The sequence below is a fragment of the Garra rufa genome, chromosome 1, assembly GCF_049309525.1.
Source record: "Garra rufa chromosome 1, GarRuf1.0, whole genome shotgun sequence".
Taxonomy (NCBI): domain Eukaryota; kingdom Metazoa; phylum Chordata; class Actinopteri; order Cypriniformes; family Cyprinidae; genus Garra; species Garra rufa.
Window position 1 is genome coordinate 70,384,509 of NC_133361.1, and position 24,198 is coordinate 70,408,706.

A 24,198-nucleotide genomic window follows, 5' to 3' on the forward strand; every position below is an offset into this window, starting at 1 on the left:
CTTTAAAAAGTTTTTTAAGTTGCTGCCCAGCGGGACATTATAACAAAGAAAACAGGAACACAGACAAGGAGACAGTAGCCTCAGCACAATGTAAAAACGGTGTTTTTATATTGAAACTCCAAATAAATGAGGTTCAAACAGTAATAACGAACGTGCGTGTTTATTTTAGCAATTCCGTCAGTGAACAAGCACAAAACGCTAAAATAAATCAGTGTAAAAATAGGACTAAGTGTTAAATAGGCTATTAAACAAACATTCGTTGCAAAAATTCCTAACAACCTCGACAGCGCATCAGAATACTGGCCGAGTTCTCTTTCTCTTCCCCATCACACAGCTGCTGTTTTTAATAGCAAAGTAATTGCATTTATTTTCGTTTCTTTAGTTTATAAAGTTAATTTAGAAATCCATAAATATAAAAGCGCTATGTTAAACTTTTTTTTTTAAATTTTTGTTCATAAAGGTAAGAGTAATACATTGATTTTAAATTATTACTTCACTACTAAAACGAAATCATTCAAATCGAAAACAAAACTCTTTCATTAGCTATAGGCCTAATCCATAAAGATACATTTAAGCGCGTCCAGTGAGCAGATGCCGAGTCACAATCGTCAACTTCATATTTGCAACACTGACTCAGAAAATACTAGTTTATTAATAAATAATTCGAAGAGGAAGAGCTGCCAGGTCTCTAGCAGCAAGGAGTAGGCAAGAGAAGCCATGTTCAGAACAACTTTCATAGTTCTGTCTGTTTGTAATCTTGGTTTATCCCATTGTATTCCCCCATCGATCTGTCTGTATTGGTTTTGCCCTCATCACCGTTATCTGTGTCACCTGTCTGTCATTATGAGTTAAGCCTTATAAGCATGTCTTTGAGTTCCTCACTTTGTCGGTCGTTGCTCATGTTTTACGTTTGGTGTGTGGAAGTTCTGCGTATTCCTGATCTGTCAGTTCCTTGGATTATATTAAAAGACTTTGTATTTGTTATATCGTGTCTCGTCTCGTCTCATCCAGCACCGCACCGTAACAGTAAACGACCGACCTAAAACAGTTTTTCACGGCGTTTTCCCCTGCTTTTTTTCCCCGTTTTTCTCAGTGTTTATTTTTGTTTATCATGGATAACCCCGCCGTCCTCATCATTCTCCTGGAGCAGGGGGAGCGCTCTCTCGAGGATCACACAAGAGACTTTGTGCGACTCATCCCATACACACACTACCCGGACAGCTGCCTGTGCACATTCTATCGCAAAGGACTCAACAACTCCACCAAAGCGCGGCTGTCCGGGGAGGGTCCTCGAGAGAGCATCGCCGAGTACATCAAGTGGGTGCTGGTGTCCAGCAGAACTTCGTCGACCGCGGAGAATGACACCAGCCCCACTTCAGACCCAGAGCCCAGCCAAACATCACCCCGACATGCGGAGTGTGAGCCCGATTTCACCGCGGAGGAACCTGAGCCGCGAGCGACAGAGTCAGAGTCCTGCACGTCGGCTCAGGTGAGCCGGCATCTACATCCGCGACGGTGGATAGCAACGTGGAGCAAGGGAGGGCAATGGAGAGCCCTGCCCACTGCAACACCGCTGGGGGTGAGCTGGAAGACAACTCTGGGGATTTGATTGATTTTTTTTCGGATATTATGGACAATAACTCTGGTGATTTAATTGACTTAAATACAGAAATACCTCCCTGTCATGTCCAACCTGTCTGTCAGAAATTCCCACCCACCCCCCCTCTTCTGTTCATGTCTCTGTCCGTCTGGCCACCGCTGTCCCCTGTCAGCCCCTCTGCTCACCCTCAGCCCATCATCAGTGCAGTGGGCTCGCCGCAGGGCTGCCAGTCAACATCGGTGTCATGGCTGGAGGATCCCTCAGCTCCGCCTCCAGCCTCAGAGTCCAGATCTCCACCACGGCTCTCGACGTCCGCCCGTCAGTCCACCAGCTCCACCGGGCTCCATCGTCTCTCCGGCTCCGCCCTGGTCAGTCGTCGTCCCTCCATCACCTCAGGACTCTGCTCCTCCGGCTGTGCCTTGTCGCGCCGTCCCACCGGCTCCTTCGGACTCCTCCCTCCCTTCGGCACAGCCTCCATCCTCTGTCGCTCCGGCTCCGCCGCGGACTTCCGGAACTCCGCCTCCGCCTCGGTCGTCAGAGCCTTCAGTTCCGCCTTGGCCCTCCGGATCCGCGGTGTCGCCCCGGATCTTCGGCTCTCCATCTCCGCCTCGGGCTCCTCTACCAGCTGCTCCGCCTCTGTCAGTCGGCCCCCTGGAGTCGGCGGTCCTTCCTCCACCATGGCTCCTCCCTCCGTCGGCTCCACCGTGGGCCGTCATCATGGCTGTGGTCTGGGTCTGTCTCTTCTGCTCCGGGTCCCTCCTGTCTGTTCCCTGGCTCCTCCCACCGTCGTCGCCCCCCTGGACTGTCTTGTCTAACCCTTGGATTCTTGTTTTGGTCCCCCTCCCGGGGTTGCGTCCTCCACCTAAGCCTCCTCCATGGACTCTGTTTTTCTGTTTTGCTGCCCCTCTAGTCTGTTTTCTGTTTCTGTTTTGTACGGCGCGAGGACGCGCCTATGCGGAGGGGGGCGTAATGTCATAGTTCTGTCTGTTTGTAGTCTTGGTTTATCCCATTGTATTCCCCCATCGATCTGTCTGCATTGGTTTTGCCCTCATCACCGTTATCTGTGTCACCTGTCTGTCATTATGAGTTAAGCCTTATAAGCATGTCTTTGAGTTCCTCACTTTGTCGGTCGTTGCTCATGTTTTACGTTTGGTGTGTGGAAGTTCTGCGTATTCCTGATCTGTCAGTTCCTTGGATTATATTAAAAGACTTTGTATTTGTTATATCGTGTCTCGTCTCGTCTCATCCAGCACCGCACCGTAACAACAACAGTCTTCTTCTGAACAGTTCTTCAATGTTTCATGTTCCGAAGGTTAAAGGTTAAAGAATTGTTAATACAGACTTTTGAATCTGAATACAGCAGATATAGAACATTGAAGAAACCGCATATAGTCGCTGACTAGCGCAATCTAATTATTATTATTATTGTTATTATTAATTTCATTATTATTAAGTACTGATTGATTGATTTTTCTTATTAATTCTTAATTTATTTATATTTTCCATCTTATTTTGTTAAAAAAATTAAAATACAGAGATTTGAGAAGATTGACAATTTTTTAACAAAGCTTTTCTTGTGGAAGACCTGATGCGGCCCAGCCTCACCCAGACTCTGCCTCCAGCGGCCCCCAGATAAATTGAGTTTGATACCCCTGGCATAAATAGACCAAAAATAAAAATAGTAAATAATAATAATAATTGGTAAAAAATTGACAATAAATATGTATGTACAGTTGTGCTATAGGTGATGGAATACAGGGATGTGTTAGGTTGGAGGTGGTAGCAGTAGATAAAGTCAGATTATTCCACACATTTTTGCACATTTTAACTGTTCATAAGGTGGATTGCATGGGGGAAGAAACTGTTCACGCGTCTGGCTCTGTAGCGCCAACCGGATGGTAAGAGTTCAAAGAGGGGATGACTTGGATGTGAGGGGTCCAAAGTGATTTTCTGATCTCTTTTCCTCACTCTGTATGTGTACAGTTCTTGAAGGGTGGGCAGGGGAGCACCAATAATCCTCTCAGCAGACCGAACTATATAAACTCCTGTTTACTAGACAGGCGCTTTGACCAACTAAGCCTTTTTTTTTAATTCAATGTACGCTGAGAACAGGAGGCCTCAAAATGGTTTCTGCTGTCCGAGGGCAACACTGCGCAGTATGGGCTTAACAAAATGCCAAAAAGCACAAATCAATGCGGTATCCATTGCGCCACAGAGCCCAAAACGGCAGCCAGCAGAGCCGAGTGAAGGCTGACCTTCCGGGTCTGTGGCCGTCCAACGGTAAGAGAGCGCGTGCTCTCTGTAGCGAATTTATCTCAAAAATGGAAATGTATATAAATAATTACAATTAATTTTTATTACTTATTACTTTATTACTAATTATTTATATCAGCCGCCAGTGGTAACTGTAGCGGAATTAAATCGCCATCAATTAATCTGTTCGTCTAGCAAACATTCAGGGTAATTTCATATCAACTCCAAGCAATGATATTTTCTTGGCCACAGAAAAATAACACTCTTACAGTATTAATGCATTAGAGCCTGTAGCTTGATCAGAAATCGTAAAGGGACATTAATTTGCAAGGCAGAATCAGAGACTGATTTCATTTGTGCACAAGAGTTTTATTAACTAACGACTAACATATAACTAATCTAAACAAACAAACATACAATCACTGTTACAGGGTAGGTTAGGAGGATGGCTAGAACAGTACAGGAAAAGGGGGGGTGAGGCTTAGTGGACCATCTGAAAGAACTATCAGTTTCTAACGCAAAGCGCGGCATGTGATAGCTTACACATAACCTCTGTTTAGTGGAAGAAACTATCCTTGCATTCGACCGAGAGTCTCGTGGAGCCTCTGGAGAAGTCCTGTATGGTTCCATTTGATGGCCGGAGTTGCAATTTCTTGAAACTCCAAGGTTGTTCTTGACTCTGTTAAGGTTAGGAGAGGTCTCTCTCCTGTGTAAGAATTTCAGAGGAACTGCAGGCCGCACTTCAGAGCTGGGGATCCAGAGACGACCAGGAGTGAAGATAGGGAGATGTCTGATCGTGGTCATTCTCATGATGATAAGTTCCATGGTTAGGTGAAAATGAACTCCAGTGCTGTTAGTCTAACTCTGCAGAGTCCACGCAGCTCTATATGTTGAGGCCCCCTCCTGGGGTCTGGGCTCAGTGGAGGCCCTCCACACAAGCTGCAATCTAGATTTTCAGAAAAACCTGGGCGGAACTGTGTGTGAGTCCTTTTATATTCTAGGAATAGTCACACCTCTCAAAGTGGACTTGACCAATAAGAGAGGCTGATATTCCAAGCGGGGGGTTTTGAAATGATGTGGGCTTTTACGACCCCTTGTTTGAGAGCAAGGTATTTTGCATGTGGGTAAATTCATGTAAATCTACAAGGGATTCATGAAACTCTAATATGTTACATGTGTATCAACATAGCATTTTAGATCACCAAAATACGAATTCAGAGATACCAAACATGACCGTGTGGTTATACTACATAAAATTTATCTAAATCTATAGTAACACATGCATAAAAACATTACACAATACAAGATACATAAACCGCAATAATACACACAATGATTTGAGGCTGTGTGTGTGTTCATTCATAGGACGGTTTTCTTATGAATTAGGGAAGAGTCCATTTCAACAGGTCAAATGTCTCTCGTTTTTGTTGGTCTATCTGCATTCTTTTGCATCGTAAAACTGGTGTTATTAGCTAGTTGGCAAGGCAAGGCAAGGCAAGTTTATTTATATAGCACATTTCATACACAATGGTAATTCAAAGTGCTGTACATAAGAGGAGTAAAAATCACAATAGCATAAAAATCATAGTCATAAAAATTTAAAATAATAATCACACAAACAGATTTAAGAACATATTGAAACTCGTGACCCACACTTTCACTTTTAGTTTACTTCAGCGTGCTCACACAGTCTTGCTGAGAAAGTTGCGGCAGCCTTCAGATAGGCAAACTGTACTTCGCCTTACCTGGTCTGCGCAATGTCTAGATAGACAAACTATACTTCGTCGTATCTACTTCAACAAATATTTAGACAGATAAACTATACTTCATCTTGTCTATTCACAGCGAACAGTAATCAGATAAACAAACTATACTTCATCTTACCTGATCAGAGACATCCACGCCGTGGACATCAAATTGTAAGAACATTTTAAATGATTTTAAAATTGATTTAAAAATAAATTAAAACAATAAAAACAGAGAATTTAAGAACATTTAAGATGATTTAAAAATTTGATTTTAAAATTAATTTGCACAGTAAAATGATTATACATAAAATAATGCAGTATGTTCGGACGTAGCACAGTGCTCATTCAATAAATGCACAACTAAACAGGTGAGTTTTGAGTCTGCATTTAAATGTGGCTAATGTATTAGCACATCTGATCTCTTCTGGAAGCTGAATCCAACTGCGGGCGGCATAATAGCTAAAAGCGGATTCCCCTTGTTTTGTGTGAACTCTTGATATTACTAACTGACTCGATCCTAGTGATCTGAGTTGTCTGTTAAGTTTGTATACAGTGAGCATATTTGCAATGTATGTAGGTCCTAGGCCATTGAGTGCTTTATAAACAAGTAAAAGTACTTTCAAATCTATCCTAAACATAACTGGTAGCCAGTGTAAGGACCTGAGGACTGGTGTAATATGCTCAGATTTTTCGGTTCTAGTCAGAATCCTGGCAGCAGCGTTCTGAATGAGCTGCAGCTGTCTAATGGTCTTCTTGGGAAGGCCAGTGAGGAGACCATTACAATAGTCCACCCTGCTGGTAATAAAGGCATGATTTGGAAAATAAAACAGTCACCCAGAAGTTACATTAGTCAATTTAAATAGTGTGTATTATGTAGGATTTCAGCGTGAATCAGACAATTTAGGAGATTCGATTAGAAGTTAAAACACTTCTACAGACTCAAATTACACAAGAGGCCCCGTCATTAATCTGACGTTTGATAGCTGGCGCCAGTCAGCTTGAAGCAACCAAGTAACTAGAAGCTTAAAAATAAGAACTTGCAACATGAAACAAAAGGACCCGTGTAGATTGTCAAAGTTGGAGCAAATAACCAAGATTAATGGTCAAAGAAATGCACATCATGAACATCACATGAGTAAAGATCATTAGAGTTTGGTTGGTGGACCATCCCCCACACGCAGGACATGGACTGAAATTCCTTCCCTAACCTTTTGACTTCCAGCTCAGAGAACAGACCCTCACAGAACACATCCTTACGTATCACAGTATGGCAAAAGAAACTGCCATTGATATATATATAAATATATATATATGCACCTAAAATTATGCTAAAAGAACTTATGAGCAACTCATCATTTCTATGTATAACTTCCTATTCATATATGTAACCCATACATTTGCCTATTATGTTTTAATCACTTATTGTGTATGTCCCTTTTGATAACTATTAAGTAGTTTAATGGTTTATATTGGTGTTTGATATGCACGGTCTTGAAATGGCATTCTCGAAATGTTTCTGTAATTCAATTCTTTGTAAAATGTATTTTAGTCTTGTTATCGAAATCATGTCCAAATTTAACTTTGCCAAGAGCGGGAAAGTTGGGATCACGGGACTGATCAGAAAAATAGCCGCTTGACTCGGTTATATATTCTTACTGTCAGTTAACAAATTTACAAAAGAATTTAGCTTTGCTTCCCATATAGTAACAGAGACTGGGCCAAATCTGGCTTACATTCCACACTTGTCTTTTATTCACAGTCTTGACTGCAAAAGTTTGTGATTTGTTTTTATTTTTGTATTTGTTATATATTATAGATTCTGACAATTAAAAAAACAGGCTCCTGTATTCATGAAATCAATCACTATCTTTGTTCAAACACGGCAGTATATTAAAGTGCTGTTTTTGTGCGGTCTTTCATATTTTAGTAGCTATATACAACAAATCTACAGCGCTTCCATTAGGCTATTTTTTACGAAGCTGTCAACACTGTAAACTCTGACGACATGCAATCAGTTGATGAACACCCATTCATATATAGACTGTTATTCAATAATATGTATACAATTATTTTATTTACAAATTTTGTGTTTTCCCTGTTTTATTCATTTAATATTGTGAAACTGGTGCCATTGCTTTTTTTGTTTTAATTTTTTTCAAGAAAGAATTCAACCCCCCAAAATATGAAATAAATCCAGGCCTGTACATGATACAGATTTTTTGTTCCCAAATTGGTTTGGAAGAGTGGTTGAATAAACAATTAAACTGAACTTGTATGGCTGTATGACTGACAATTTAATTGATCACTGAGAGAGCACTGACTTGGTATGATGTTGGTTCAATAGAAAAATGAAATTTTTAAAAATAGCTTAGATGTAGTGAACTACTTTTGCCATGATGCTGTAGCTTAGCTTGCTACATTACCCAAGGCTGTAGCTTTAGCGTAGTTAAGCTTCATTTAATGAAGAGTAACTTAGCGTAGCTCACTACATTTTCCAAGTAGCTTGCCCATCACTGCTGTTAAGTGTGTACTTTTATTTGTCCACACTCACAAGAGAAACAGAACGCTGTGCTTTTTTTAGAATAAAGAAAACAAACAGGATAATTTCTCAGTTTTTTTTCTGTCTCCACGAACTGCTTTTAAGTTGCACCACCTAAATAATTCAAACTCAGTGAATACTCGGCACACAAACAGAAAAGTGGTTTTATGCTTTTAAACGAAGTAAGTTTTATCGAAAACAAATATTCTTTGATAAAGTAATCTACATGACACCAAGGAGATGTCTAGTCTATCCAGTTGCAAATAATTGTATTTAATGTGATCCCGCCCACGAGCTACGTCCCATTGATATTCAAATTAGCCATGTGCTACAAGCGCGGCAAGGACCGGAGTATCTGTATGCGAGGAAACTACCACGTCACTGCAAAGAAAGCAATACGACTTTTCAAGTTCATCTTGGTTACTGTTCGTTTCTGAAAGAATACGTGCAGCGATGAATAAGACTTATATTTACCTCGATCAGAAGGATGCCATGCGACGCAAACCCAGCAGGAGGACACATTTGCATGAGTAAGTCTTTTATTTGCCTTCTTCCTTTCGCTGTTATTTTCTTTGACAAAACGTATACACATTTTACTAGTTAGACTTATTCCAAACTATAATTCCTGACTATATCAAATGGAACATTATGAAGTACGCTTGATCGCATTGCATCTCACACGATGCCATTAGGGTGTAAAAGTAATATGCGTGCTTACATTGAATGTATGTTTACATCACGTTTATTAGTAATATAGTGCTAAACAATAATTATTAGTTTCTCAGATATTACTTTTTGTTATTTAGTGATCTGAAACCTGCTCAACAGATGAATCCTGCTGTCTTTCCCTTGAGTCTCTTCAAACTGTTTTCCACTGAGAGTGCTGTACAAACTTCAGATGACAGATAAAAATACAGTACAAATACAAATATAAGTGTTTTAGCATACATGCTAATTATCAACACCTGTCCAAGGGAGGCTAGTTGTTAAAAAAACAACCCCCCCCCCAAAAAATAAAAAAAATAAGTTACAATACATTAAAAGAAATAGTAACAATAAAAATATTAGTAACAATACAAACAATAAAATAAGATACAAAAAATTATATTTACATACACAAGCCATAAAGCAAAAGCAACAGGATCAACCAATAACCCAATAATAGACTATTTATTTAAGCACAGCTGTTTTGTTTTTAACCATCGTTTGAGTCCTATATTAAAAGTATTCCCATTGTTTTGTAATTTTAAAGTAGCAGGTAAGGCATTCCACAGTTTTGGCCCCTTCACAGAGAAAACAGACTGACCAAAAGAGGACTTATAATTTGGAACAAGACAGTCAGCACTAGTAGTGGCTCGTGTGTCTGCCCTACTAGAGCTTTGACGCCTACAGATTAATTCAGAAAACAGCAGTGATGCATGATCTTCAGACATTTAAAAACCAGTTTAAGGTAATTAAAATCAATGAAGCTATCAAAACTAATAAGGTTATGCTTTCTTAAAACATCACAATAATGCCATCGCATAGGTTTCTGGTCCATAACTTTTAATGCACGTTTGTATATTGAGACAATAGGCTTCAGTAAAGTTGGAGAGGCTTGCGACCATGATATAATGCAATATGATAAATGTGACAAAATCATTGCATGCATGTATAATTTTGCAGTTTGACAAGACAAATCCTTTCTAATAATAAGGAAACAATTTAGATTTGGTTTGACCTTCCTTCAAATATTCTTAACTTAACTAGCAAATTTTAAATTCTTATCCAATATTATGCCAAGATACTTGACTTCATTCACTACTTCTTAATATGCACCTTAAATACATCCCTTGCAGGCTTATTTCGTATGGAGAAGCACATAGAAGCTGTTTTCTTAACATTAAGAGTTAAATGTGACATCTCAAGCCATCTAGAAATTTTCTGCAATGCCTGAGTCAGATGCTCACCTGCCTAGCTAGGTGTTTTAGCAGACACATGGATGACAGAGTCATCCGCATACATCTGACAGTTGACACCCGGACAGCAGTTAGGTAGGTCATTTATATACACTGTAAACAACAATGGGCCAAGTACTGACCCTTGCGCTACTCCCAAGTTGTTTGCACACACAGGTGACCTCAACCCATTAACCCTAACACATTGCTGTCTCCCCCCAAATAGGACCCAAACCACTGTAAAGCTTCTGATGACATTGTAAACTGATTTAATTTATTTAATACAATGCTATGATTAATAGTGTCAAAGGCCTTCTTTAGGTCCAGGAACACTGCCACCACTACATTTCCTTTATCCAATGAGACTTTTATTTTGTCAAGCAAATAACAGTTAGCTATTTCAGTGGAATATTTATTTCTTAATCCGACCTGCTGTGGATGAAGCAACTGGATAGACTCTAAATGTTCCGCTAGTTGTTCGGCAACAATCTTTTCCAGAACTTTGGAAACTACAGGTAGAATAGCAATAGGCCTATAATTACTAACTACCTCCTTATCTCCCGATTTATAGACCGGTGTAATTATTGCTGTTTTCCAACTCTCTGGGAATGTTTTTGCTTGTATTGACAAATTTTCTAAATAAGTAATTGGCTCCAACAGACAACTTTGGTATCTCTTGATTAATTCAGCGTGAATGTCATAGATGTCCTTAGACATAGAATTACGCACATTTGCAATCACTTTCTGAACCTTATCACGAAATACCTCTTTAATATAAAATAAGCCTGTATGGTCAGAATTAAATTCTTTAGCAAATGACTCAATATACTTAAAATGACTTGCTGATTCAATGAAAAAACTATTACAAACATTTGCTATAGCCTCATTACTATGAATCATATTACTACTAACTTGAAGAAAATTTATAGTAGAATGTTTTTGCCTATTTGAATTTGACAGTCTAATTATATGTGACCACAATTTAGAACTATTGCCACTGGCCTCCTCAATTAATTTGAAAAAATAATTAGTCTTAGCCTTTAGCAACACTGATACTACTTTATTCCTCAAGCCAGTGTAAATAAGATGGTCAGTATAAGATTTTGTTAATAATGACTTTTTAAGAGCAAGATCTCGCCTTTTAATAATCTGAAGAATATCACTGTTAAACCATGGAAGAGAGAATTTCTTAGGCCTACTCTTCCAGGTTTACGTATATTTACCTATTAATTCACTTAAAATAAAGGCAAAATTGCCTGCACTTTAATTTAAGTCTGACTCTTTAATAACCTTTTCCCAATTAACTTCCTTCAAGTCATGTTCAAAGTTAACTACTTTTGACTTGGGAATTCCTGTTGTTAAAATCTGATTTTCTGTTTTATCATGATGAGGTAAACGTTTTCTAGTTAATTTTCTTACGATCAGTGTCACATTATAGTCTGAAAGACAAGTAATAAGATTATATATTTTCATTACCTTCTCTGGTCTATTCGTGAAAATCAGATCTATAAAAGTTTCACTTTTTCTTGTGATTCGAGTGGTCAATTGTTTAAAATTACATTTCTCCATGCTTAATTTCAATTGTAATGTAACGTTTTTAACTATCCAATTAATATTAAAATCACCAGACATCATACATTCACAGCTGTTATCAACAAGAGAAAGAAGATTCTTTTGTTCATTATAAAACTTTACATCATGACATGAAGGATTATAAAGCACAACTATATTACATTTCATATTTGGAGAAAGAATAACATTTAATCCCAAACACTCCATGTTCACCTTCAATTCAAATTGTAAACATCTAAAATGCTCCCTTATATGAATTAAAACAACACCACCCATTCCACTGACCCTATCTCTCCTATAACAAGTATATCCTGGTACATTAATTAGGTTAGTAAGAACATTATGATTCAACCAAGTCTCAGAAATACACACACACAAAAAAAAAAAAAATCCAAATTGGAATCAATAAGTAAATTCTGTATCTGATCTATTTTTGGTAGTATACTTCATATATTTATATGTCCTCCCAGAATTCCTTTAGGTTTATTCTTAGAGTTCCAGATGACCTTAGCATGATTCACAATTTGAAAGAGTCTTGACTTCTTCTGTTTCAAAATTGCATGATTTATTGCATGCCTTTTGGCTCTTGTAAAACTCTGTTGGCATTCGTCCGTTATTGCAGACGGGCCATTAGAGTAATGGCAGTCTGTAACTGGCATATAAGGATTAATTTGAGGCATAGAACTCACCTCAGTGTCCATGTAAGTGATCTCAGACTGAACAAACACTACTGCCGCTGCTTTTACTCCTGCTAGACAGCACAGCTCTGCATTTTCCACTTTATCCACAATTGGAAACTTCAGCCGCTGCCCAAGTTCACCTGTCGATTCATTACGCGGCGCCGCGTCTTAAATGGCCGGACCAGTCTCGTCACCCCTCCGCACCTCCCCAGGCGATTCCCAACGACAGCCAGGGACAGCTCCACCGGGACAAACGCCATCCAGCCTCGGAGTCAGGGTAAATTACAGATACGTTATTGACATTATAATTGGCTGGAAAGCTGTAATCGTTACATGTGGCTCTGCCTCCATCGGTATGAAAAAGTGGCCCAGGATTTAAGTGTACATCTCCAGATGACAGCAGCAGAAGTAGTAAAAATTTAGCTGGGTACAAATGATTCTTCCGCCGCATGATTGTAGTTTTGAATACTGGTTTAAAGATCAAAGCGCGGCCATCACTAAGGATCCGTGTGAACATTGTAGCGTAACCAAATCCAAAGAAATGCAGTTGTGTCTTTTCTGATAAAATGCCCAATGGATCAGCAGAAATGGAGTTTGCTTTAACCTCAAAAGTCTTTGGTGCATTGTACGCAAGTAAGACAGGCATCAATATTAGGACACCACAGATGACAAGGTACAAGCTGGGAGTGCTTTGAACATCTTTGCCTTTGATTTCAAACATATTTATGTTAATGGGGGGTGAATCTTCGCTGTTCAAGTATTGCTCCAATACTTGAACAGGGAAGACACACATATTGGATGATAGAGACCCAACAGAGACAGAATGCACAGACTTTGATTTTAATATAAGGGGTAACTGAGGAACACGGGTGCACAGAATGACTTACTGGACTAAAGAAAAGGAACAGGACCAAAAAAGGGCACACAGAAACAGGTCCATATTCCTGGCATATCATCCCCTTTCTGGAAGGCACATCATTGCACTGATGGAACAACAGAAGGAGGAGAATGGATATCTGGGAGGAGGATGATGAACAGAGTCCAAGGTGGAGACGACGGAGGGGGGAGCCTGTCTCTGTATGTCCTCGTGTCTCCTTCACTTTCTCATGGATCAAGGGTTGTAGTTGTAACCCGAACCAGTGATGTTAAAAATGCTAACAATGTCCTTTATTGTGTTCCAACCAAAAAACTGCACTTCCTGTGAGATCTCTTTTCAATTCATGATATACAAATGTGAAGTTCTTACATTGTAGACAGAGGAAACACATTGTCCATAATCCTTATTATTCCTTGCTCTTTTATGCATTACCATGTCAACTAGCTATATTGTGTTGGACTGAGCTTAAAGTGTACTATGGACAAAACATAATGCTTTAAAATGTGAATTAGAAAGTTCCATTCTATACATTTTGTTTGAAACTTTCTACACTAAGGGGATCTGTTGGGTTTCTCTCTATTATGAATCTGCATGTGCTTGTCAAGGCTTCCTTTTAGACTAAAACAGTTTCCACACTGAGAGCATGTGTAAGGCTTCTCTCCGGTATGAACCCTCATGTGAAGGTTAAGGCTTCCTTTTTGATTAAAACTCTTTCCACACTGTTTGCATGTGTGAGGCTTCTCTCCAGTGTGAACTCTTATGTGCTTGTTAAGGGTTTCTTTTACACTGAAACTCTTTCCACACTGTTTGCATGAGTAAGGCTTCTCTCCAGTGTGAACTCTCATGTGTCTGTTAAGGCTTCCTTTTTGATTAAAACTCTTTCCACACTGTTGGCAGGTAAAAGGGTTCTCCATGGTATGAATTTTCTGGTGCATTTTAAGGTTTCCACTTTCAGAAAAACTCTTTCCACACTGTTTGCATCTGTAAGGCTTTTCCCCAGTGTGAACTCTCATGTGTCTGTTAAGGTGTCCTTTTAGAGTGAAACTCTTTCCACAATGTTTGCATGTGTAAGGCTTCTCTCCAGTGTGAATTCTACCTTTTTGAGTGAAACTGTTTCCACACTGAACGCAAGCAAAACAACTCCTAGTTCCTGTAGTTTGAGCTCTTTTTTGTTTAGAAGTCTTTTCAGACTGTAAGGAACAAAAATATTTTTCTCCAGATACGAAATCATGAAGATTCTTAAACTGATCTTTCTCTTCAGTTTCATTCAGATCTTCTCTCTCCTCTTTCAGTGCTGTTATGTCTAAGGTGGAAAAACAAAGAAATACAAGTTAATAAAGTTAAGAGTGGCACAAAACAATTAATATCAAAGCATGTAGATATGTAATGCATGTATGTTAGATCCTATACCAGGGTCTCCATACCTGACCCCTGCTCAGCCGGTACCCTACAGAATTTAGGCTGGCCGTGATACAATTAATAAAAAAAATATCTCTGGAAAATCTAATGACAGAGTTTAGGATCTATATATATCTATAATCTATATATAGACTTATCTCAATGTTTCTGTACCATTTTTGTCTCCTAAGGAATAAAATATAGAAACAAATTTATTAAGAAACGAGGAAAAAAAAAGAAAAGGGGATAAACTCCCCACTCAACCGTCACATGAAAAAGTTCAGTGTCAAAGTTTATTTATCTAATTTAAATCACAAGTGTTTACTAAGGTGCTGTACAAGCATACCAAATTTAAAGGTGCCATAGAATGCATTGAAACAATATTTTAATATTGATATCTAAATAGAAGGTATATGGCATAGGCAAGCGCAAAAATGAAGAATGAAATGGTTTGTTATTGCCTTATTTGGAAGGTTCATGAATATTAATGATGAGCTCTGTTCTGATTGGCTGTTTCATAGAGCTGCTCATCTCAATAGCTTGCACCTGGAGGAAATATTTAATTACAGAGCTCTAGCTGCTTTTAAAGTCCCCCTGAAATTAAAATTAAAGTTTTTTAGCTTTTAGTATGAATAAATTAGCCTTAATGTTATCTATAAGCTTGTGTGCTGCAAAGACAAAATTCGCGTGTACAAGATATGGGCATTCAAAACTTACAGTCTCGTCACTTCCGCCAATATGAATCAAGGATTTGGGTGATATCACCGTGCACTTCAGTTTCTCATCAAACGTTCTATCCAATCAAATGCTCTCTAGAGTCCGTAATGTCCCGCCCCCTAGAGAGACGCGAGGAGATCATATGAGCTCGCATATGCGATCAGCATGTATTAAACTACACAGCCTCAGCATGGTTATCACTATTTTGTTTTAGCAAGAGTGTCATATTGAATAGGGGTGGGAGAAAAAATCGATTCTCCGATGCATCGCGATTCTCTCTTCAACGATTCTGAATCGATTCCTAATTTTTCAGAATCGATTCTGAGCTTGTTTTTTTTTTCCCGCATATGGCACGTGTGCGCGCTAGAGACGCTGCCGGCTTCATTGCACAGCATTTGCACTGTGAGACTGGTGCGCACTGCTTGACATTGTGTGCTTCCACCCGCCGTGTTTTAGTTAAGTTATGCTTTCATTTCTGCCGTCTGAAATGCAGTACTATTAGATGCACTGACAGACTTTCGCGTGCGCTTTGTGTTTGTTCGTCCTAAAGCTCGATTGCAGATGTGGTTAAATGCACTTGCGTTTTCAAATAGTTTTAAACGAAACTGTACATACAGTCAGCTATGTTTTTAGAGCAGGACGAAACATCTGATATATCTAAATAGATATGTGCATCAGTGGCGTATACGCTGCTAATGCTCCGCATACCCAGGCTGTCAGAGAGACTGCGTTCACGTGTTAAATAATATAAACATGCTTATAAGTTGATCCCTTATTTGAGATAGAATCTTCCGGGCAAGCAGATTCTCCGCATCTACCTCGACTCCTCAGAATTGATGCGCATTCTCTGTTTGTCTGTCATGCGCATGACTTTATTCGCGGGGTAAGCTGTCTGAGAAGCGCTCGCCCAAGCGGAAAAACGCGCTGTTGCTGCCAGATCCTGATTGCCAAAAATCATATTGTGTTTGATGCACAACTTACTCGACTAAATCAAATGAAAAACAAAAACAAAAAACATCCTAACTGTATATTATCATAATTTCTCAACAATTCAAAATGTGAAAGTCCACTGAAAAAAATAGCCTATATAAAATGTCTATAATTAAAAAAAATAATAATAACAGGGAAAAGAGGAAATATTAAAATATGATTTAGTCTCTGATTTTATTGGTTTCTAAATAATCTAAAGATATAATTATTTTGGTATTACTGGTGGTTTTATCACTAAGCAAGCCTGATTAAAAATAAAATTTAAAAAGTCACCGTTCGCCACTGCTGTACATTAGTTTGTTAAAGCTGTCTGTCTATGATCTCATCAGTAATAATAAAACGGCAGTAATGCTGAGGAAAAAAGAAAAACTATTGTCTGTTAACTTTCAGATAACTAAAGGACACTTATTTTAAATAAGTAATTGTTTTTAAAAGTATCTTGCTGATATAGTTTAAAAAATAAAGTTAAATTGGCTCAAAATAAATTTGATATAAAACATATGAAAATGTAGCCATGTGCAGTACTATTGAAAACTAAGAATGTGAGCATCATGATACTTAGTTAATAATGAAAACAGTAATTAAATTAAATTGAATCTTGAAACCAGTGAAGATTGACACAACTACTTTTACAGAGATTTCAACTATAAACAAAAAGCATATAAACTGCAATTTTACATGTTTTTAAAATTGTAAAGTTGTATTTGCACAGCAGAAGAATTAATTGGGGAAAAAATGTAGATCAAGAATCGTTTTGGAATCGGATCGTGACTCCCAGAATCGGAATCGGATCAGATCGTGAAGTGCCTAAAGATTCCCACCCCTAATATTTAATCTGTGGGGTAATTTATTAGTCTGTAGCTTTCATAAGATTACAAATGCGGCTTTACTGAGCTCAACGGTTCTGGCCTGAGCGGATATTAATGGAACGCTATTGGCTATTCAAAATAAGTGGGCGGGGCTTAGCAATATGTTTTTGTTTCAGTTAAAGGTACGTCACCACATGTAATAACGCTGCCGGTTTCAAGGCACTTTAGTGGACCTTTAATATGTGCTTTGTTGAATCTGACGTTTTGAATCTCCAACATTTTACTCTCACTATAATGCATGATCGCATGTGCTCTGTGTAACGTTATACTGCAGCGACACAAAGACTTGCCACAAAAGTTGATGCTTTAGTGATACTCAGAATGTGTTAATCATTCGTCATCATCAGCGTAGTCATCTCTCTCTGTTTATGTCGTAAGTGAAATCTACCTGCAATGTAAAAGTATGTACATCTGTACTGCAATGTAACATGCTACAGCTAGCTTTAAGCTAACCGGGTCCCTTCAGTGACTCGCAATATTTTACTGGTTTACTGATGTTACTGATTGGGCGATGCAAATATTTGGGGCGTAACTATTAATGATCGGGAATATAGCCTAACAGTCGGTGTTATGTTGGAATTGACCTATTTTTCTGTGGTCTTTTGCAAACACTAGATTTCTATAAGAAGGAGGAAATGTTGGTGTTTGAGACTGATGGTATGTCATGTCTATCTACCGAACTGTTATTATTCAACTATGCCAAGGTAAACACAGTTTTCCATTCTATGGCGCCTTTAAAACAATAAACACATACAGTGGTGTGGAAAACTGTTGGCCCCCTTCTGATTTTATTTTATTTTATTTTATTGCATGTGTCACACTTTGTTTCACATCATCAAACAAATTTAAATATTAATCAAAGATAACACAAGTAAACACAACATACAGTTTCTGAATGAAGTTTTTTATTTTGAAGGGAAAATCAAACCCCCATGGGCCTGTGTGGTAAAAGTGTTTGCCCCCCCCCCCCCTATATAGGCTACTATATTTCTAAATATTCAATTGCTACACTTAATGGCAATATTGCACTGGTCTGTTGGACTGGGTTGAACAAAAATAAACAATATTTTGTTGCTTAAGCTTATGTATTCAGTCATTATTCAATGGTATACTAAAAATCCATATGAAAAAACTTACTTTTCACTGTTCTCAGGTCAAATATTTATATGCGATTATATGCGAAATAAGTATGATAAAAAAAAAAACTACGAAAGTATATTTGGGAATAAACGCATAAAATTACTATTTTAGCATTAAGAAAAGTTTATTTATTTTATTTTTAGAATACAATAATAATAGTAGTTCAGACCTATGAGAATTAAACTGTTGCCATAAAGTCATTCCCCATTTGATCTTTTAGGTCTGGTCCACACTAATACATTTTCATTTTCTCTCTCTCTGTTATGGCCTTCTGTCCACACTGAAACGGCATTTTTATCAAGGAAAACTAATGTCATTAAAGTGTTCACTTCAATTTTCCTGTTTTTATAATAAAAGTGTCATTTTTCTTGTGAAAAGTACTTGCTTTATTTTACTTAAAGTCGGGATAAAATTAAACTGATTCCAAAGCTCAGCATTTTGTTCAAGTTCTCCTCCATCAGTTTGAGAACCACTGGTTTATACCGTTCTCATGTTAAATACAGCACCTTCTTTATAAATATGCCCTACTGCTCCACTCTGATGCTCTTGAACAGTGGTCATCAATTTATTTACTCAATTATTATTAATATTTGAATTATTTTATGTTTTATTGTCTTTAATTCAACTTTGTTTACAGCTCTCTTTCTCTTATTTTGTGCTGAGAAAATTTTAAAACAAAAAACACTGTTTTCATTTGTACCCGGATTTATTTAGATATAGCTTTAGCTACAGCTGTCTGTTTTATTTGCTTACAAATACTTTAAATGACCAAATGTAGTCAGCATGCAGTAGCCAAATGTGATTACTTACATTTCAAGGTTTTTGCAAATAACTTTAACTTAAATAATTTTCTTAAAGTGTCTAAGTACCAGAAATCAATGGTTTTAATATTAGAAACAGATATTGGGTTTAATGTTACAGAAAAATATATAGTTCTCTTACGAGAGGTCTCACTCGATAGGTGCTGCAGTTGCTGCAGAGCAGCCAATAGGCACGCAAACCGCCTCGCCTATGTCTGCACACTCCGGCAACGCGTTTAACATTAATACAAAATTAAGGATAATTTTTTGGCTTCAATATCTCTCGCGGAAAGGATTTTCCCCAAGCGTAAGATACTTACGCAGTACTCGTTCCCTCTCTGAGAGAACCGAGGTTACGTTAGTAACCGAGTACGTTTTTTTTAGGCTTATTTCTTATGATTGTTACAACTTAAATGCATGATGTCATAATAACAAATGTTCAGTCTGAAAGCAGAATATTGAAGGAAGCTTTTTAGTATTTGTCATGTGATCTCAACACTTCTGTCAAATGTCTTAACATTTCATTATTCATAAATATTATCTATTTCTATACTGACTTCAGCTTTGAGAATAAAAACCAACCTGTTTGTTCCTCAGTGTCTTCATGTTTGACTCTGAATGTTTCTTCAATCTTCATGTCTTCACTCTCCTCTTTAATAAACACCATCTTTATAATAGTGTGTCACATGGATCTCTGTTGATTCTCCAGGAGTTTTTCTGTGTGTTTGAACACTTTTTCCTGTTTAAGATGAGAATAATTAATAGATAGAACAATCAATGCAAACAAAATCTCTGGGTGCGTCTCAATCAGCTTCTACTAGTTACAGTAGTCAGTGCACTAGTAAGACAGTCAGAGAGTTTATAGACATCTGTATAACAATTTACAAAATATATACAAATTAGAAGGTTCATATCCAGGTAGGCTATATTTATTTATATTTAGTATTCGATTATTTTTACATCATATCTAATATATTACACGTTCATGAAATCATTCTCGGTTGTGATTCACTCGTTTGTGTTTGTTGTTGTCGTTTGTAGTTCGCGTGCCGCTCAATCGAATCACTGAATCATTTCACAAATGATTTGATTCAAATGATTCGGATTCTCAGTTTCTCTCATCTCTTCTTATCATCACACGATTGATTCACGATATAGGGAGCGAAATGAGACGCATTTTCTCTGTTACTAAAGGCGAACGTAACTCTAAAGCATCGCAATGTTATATTTCATAACGATTATTTATTTTACATAGCTTGTAAAAACGCTTTAATTGATGTCCATTGGTTTAAAAACTTTAAAACCACAAACCTTTCTTTAGGTGAATCACAACAAATGAGGAGCGCGGCGCAGCTTTATGACGTCACATCATCAGAGCAAAATAAAAGTCCCATTGGTGGGATCACAAACACATCATAGAAATGTTGTATATAGAATAGAATTTCATACCCATATGATGATGCTAAAAGTTCTAAAGTTACTAGCATCGTAAATCTATCAATATTATTCTCTATTTTTGTGTACATTAATAACACTTTGCTTTATGTTTTTAATACCTTGTCATTAAATTCACATTAAACTAGTTCATGCTGCCGTGTAATTGTTACAAAGGAGGTGTGCTGACAAATGGTTGATCACTCTTTTGACTATTGTAAACTCTTGTTATTTTGTTTGTTTGTGTATTTATTTATTTATTCCTCTTTTGGAAAGTTACTGAAACACTGTCAGGGATTTTATTTTTCTTTTGCTATTGAGGCAAATGAGAACAAAAAAATATATATGTCACAGTTTCTATTTACCACTACAAAAGGTTTATTTATTGTGAATGATTTACATTTCCACAGATTATCTTTTTTTTAAATGTGCATATACTCTGCGCTAAAATATGATTATACTATAAACAAGTTACATATTAAGAGTTTTCAGTTGCTGCAAATGTATTTACAAACAAAAGTCATTGATAACAGATCCACACTGAAAATGAACAAAATCTTCTGTAAATATTATAAAGGATACTATGGTCTGTATGTGATCTTACTTCTTTCAGTGGTAATGTTGTTTTATTTAAGCAATTTTGTTTTAAATAAATTTTTCAATGTAAAGGAATGTGGCTCATTGATTTCAGTTTCGTTAATTGGCACAAACATGCAAACATATTCAGTTGTTACTCAATATCTTCTTTTATCAACAGTGAAAAGTTCAGATAATAAATACACAATGAACAGTTTATTAGAAACTTTAACTAGAAGTACATCCATCAGAAAAAGTATGTTATGTTGTATTAGTGTTATGATCTTAGTGAAGATCACAGTCTCACTTAACATTTGTATTCACACACACCTAAAGCAAAAGAGATTCATTTAGAATTCAACATTTATCTTTCTGCTGAATTTCTTAGGCAGTAATTTCATTTCAGCCAATATAATTGTGTCTCTTACAGTAATGACTGTCACACATATGGACCGTCCTTGTGTTTATTTTTGTTCCCATGACCTCCTTCTCCTTATTTTTCCTGATGTTCTCTAATGCCCATATTTGATTTTCCTGTTCCTGTCTCCATTGTGTTTCATTGAGTTCAGGACTGTCTTGTCTTTACTTCGTTTAGTTGAGTATTTAAGAGTGCTCTGTTTGTGGTTTTCTCCTCTGATGTCTTACGTCCTAAAAAGTGAATGTCTTCCTGTTGTACTCTTGAGTTGTGTTTTAGTTTGTCTGTTTTAAGCTAGCGTTTGCTCATCTCCTCGTTCCCCGCTCAGTAGAGTTGTGAAATGTGACAATGGTATTGAAATGATAATAAATAGTAAATATCCAATCATAAATTTGCCTTAAAAAATTACTTCATGTATTTTATATAAACAACATAATACTTCAAGATTCTTAATACATAAAGGCAAATTTATACGTCTTTATTTGTTTTTAAACTTAGTCAACTGTAAGGATACATAGTGTCACAGGGAGTCAGACTGAGACGTGCGGATCCATTTGCAGCATTTATTTAGAATCGTCAACAGGCCAGAATAATCACCAGAAAACAGGAACAACGTAGGTAATCCGGGAAACAGTTCGATAGACAGGGAATGGTCGCAATGGCAGGAAGCAGGAATCGTCAACGGGGTACACAGTCCAGAGTCATACACAGAGAATCCAACACAGAGATAAACGCTTAGAATTACGACCATAGGAACAATAAGACTTCGCAAGAAAGTGTGTGTGTCTGTGGCTTAAATGCATGTGGGTAAATGTGAAACAGGTGTGTGCAGCAATCAGTTCAGTGGGAAACAAGGAGCAGCTGTGTGCAGTGATTGGTGCAGTGGCTTATGGGGATTGCAGTCCAGAATGTGTGTGCAAGAGTTCATGATGAGAAGACAGACCAGATACATGACACATAGTACTTGATCACTATTTATGAAAAATATGAATGAAGATATTTAGATTATTTGCACGTTTATTAATTCTTGATATTCTATATTATTTTGATTTACATGATTTACAAGTTGTGTAAAATCATTAGAGTCAGGAGTGAAGAGTCAGCAAAGCAGACTCAGTGCTATGAATAGACTTAAAACCTGACTGAAATGTTTCATCACAGAATTAGGCTGATAGTTATTTAAAACAGATGTGTCTGATGAATAATTACTGCAATATATATTCAGAAAAGAGCATTAGAAAATCAGCAGAAAGATAATTGGCATTTGAATTTTAAAATAAATATATTTAGCTGTAGGAGTGTGTGAATATGAATGTGAAATGATGGTAATTGTCATCTTTTGTCTTTATTGGCTGTTGATGTTTCTGCCTCATTTCTTTAATTGGTGTCTTTGTTTCTGATCAATATCTGAGTTAAATATGAATGCAGAGGCTGAAGGTGAGACTTTCCCTGATCTCTGTGATAATGAGTCTATAGTTCTGCTGATTGGATTAGAGTCACTGAAAATCTAATGAAGATCCTGAAATCTGTCTAAAACTCCAGTGATTGAGTGTTTAGTCAGTCTGGATGACTGCAGCGTCACACAGTAACATCTCAATCAAGAGTCTTCTGATCTTCTCTTCTGAGTTTACTACAGGTCTAATTGGATGGTATTTTGGTTTCAAAACTTGTGACTTCACTAAAATCATAACACTGATCGTACACAATTATACTTTTTAATGAATGCACTTCTAGAGATTGAGTTTGTAAAGCATGTATTGTATCTGATTTATAAACTGAACTGTTCGCTGTTAAAAGGGAAGATGAGGAGTAACAGTTAAATATGTTGACATGGTTTTGCCAATTAAAGATGCTGAAAAGGTCATAATCAAGTTTAATAAAGGAATGTCAGAGAGGATGGGAAAAGCAAATCAAGATCAAGATTTTCTGTTCAATCTAAGGGTAGAAACAAATGTTTTTGTACTTGTCCATCCTGTAGGGACTCAGTTAAACTGTAGACTAAGGTTGGGGCATTGTGGGTTAAATACTTTTTTGTATATTGAAGGGAAGCGTTTTATTCTCTTTTTTTCTTTCCTTAAATTCACTCACAAAGACTGTTGATGCTGATCAAATGCAATGATGCGAGTCTTAATTTGAAGTCATTTTCATTTATTTGTGCAGATCGGCTTTAAAATAAATAAATAAATAAAAATATGTCACCTTGTAGGGTAGACACACAAAGTCATTTCCCCGTAATATTTTCCCTCCTTTCGGCGCTTCTCACTCCAGTCCAGCGGGTGGCACTAACACACACTTCTGTTTGACAAACACCATTAAACCTAAGAAGAAGAAGATTAGTTTCACTGCACTCTCTGTTGTTTTGTTGTGATTCGGTTTTAGTTCAGTCTGTGAGAAATGAAGTTTCTGTAAATAGAAAAATAACGTTTTTGAATCCAGTCAGTAAATACCTGTAATATCCTCATCCTCACAGCTGTGACTAGGTTTTGAAGCAAGGCAGGAATATCTGGAGAAGTATGAGCTGAACTGAGATATGCTGAAGATGTTTATTAAAGTGGAGAGTGAGGAGAACACGAGTGAACTAGAAAACTGGAGAATAAAACAGGAACCAGAACCTTTGACAACAAGACAAGATGAACCAGAACCTTTGAGAATA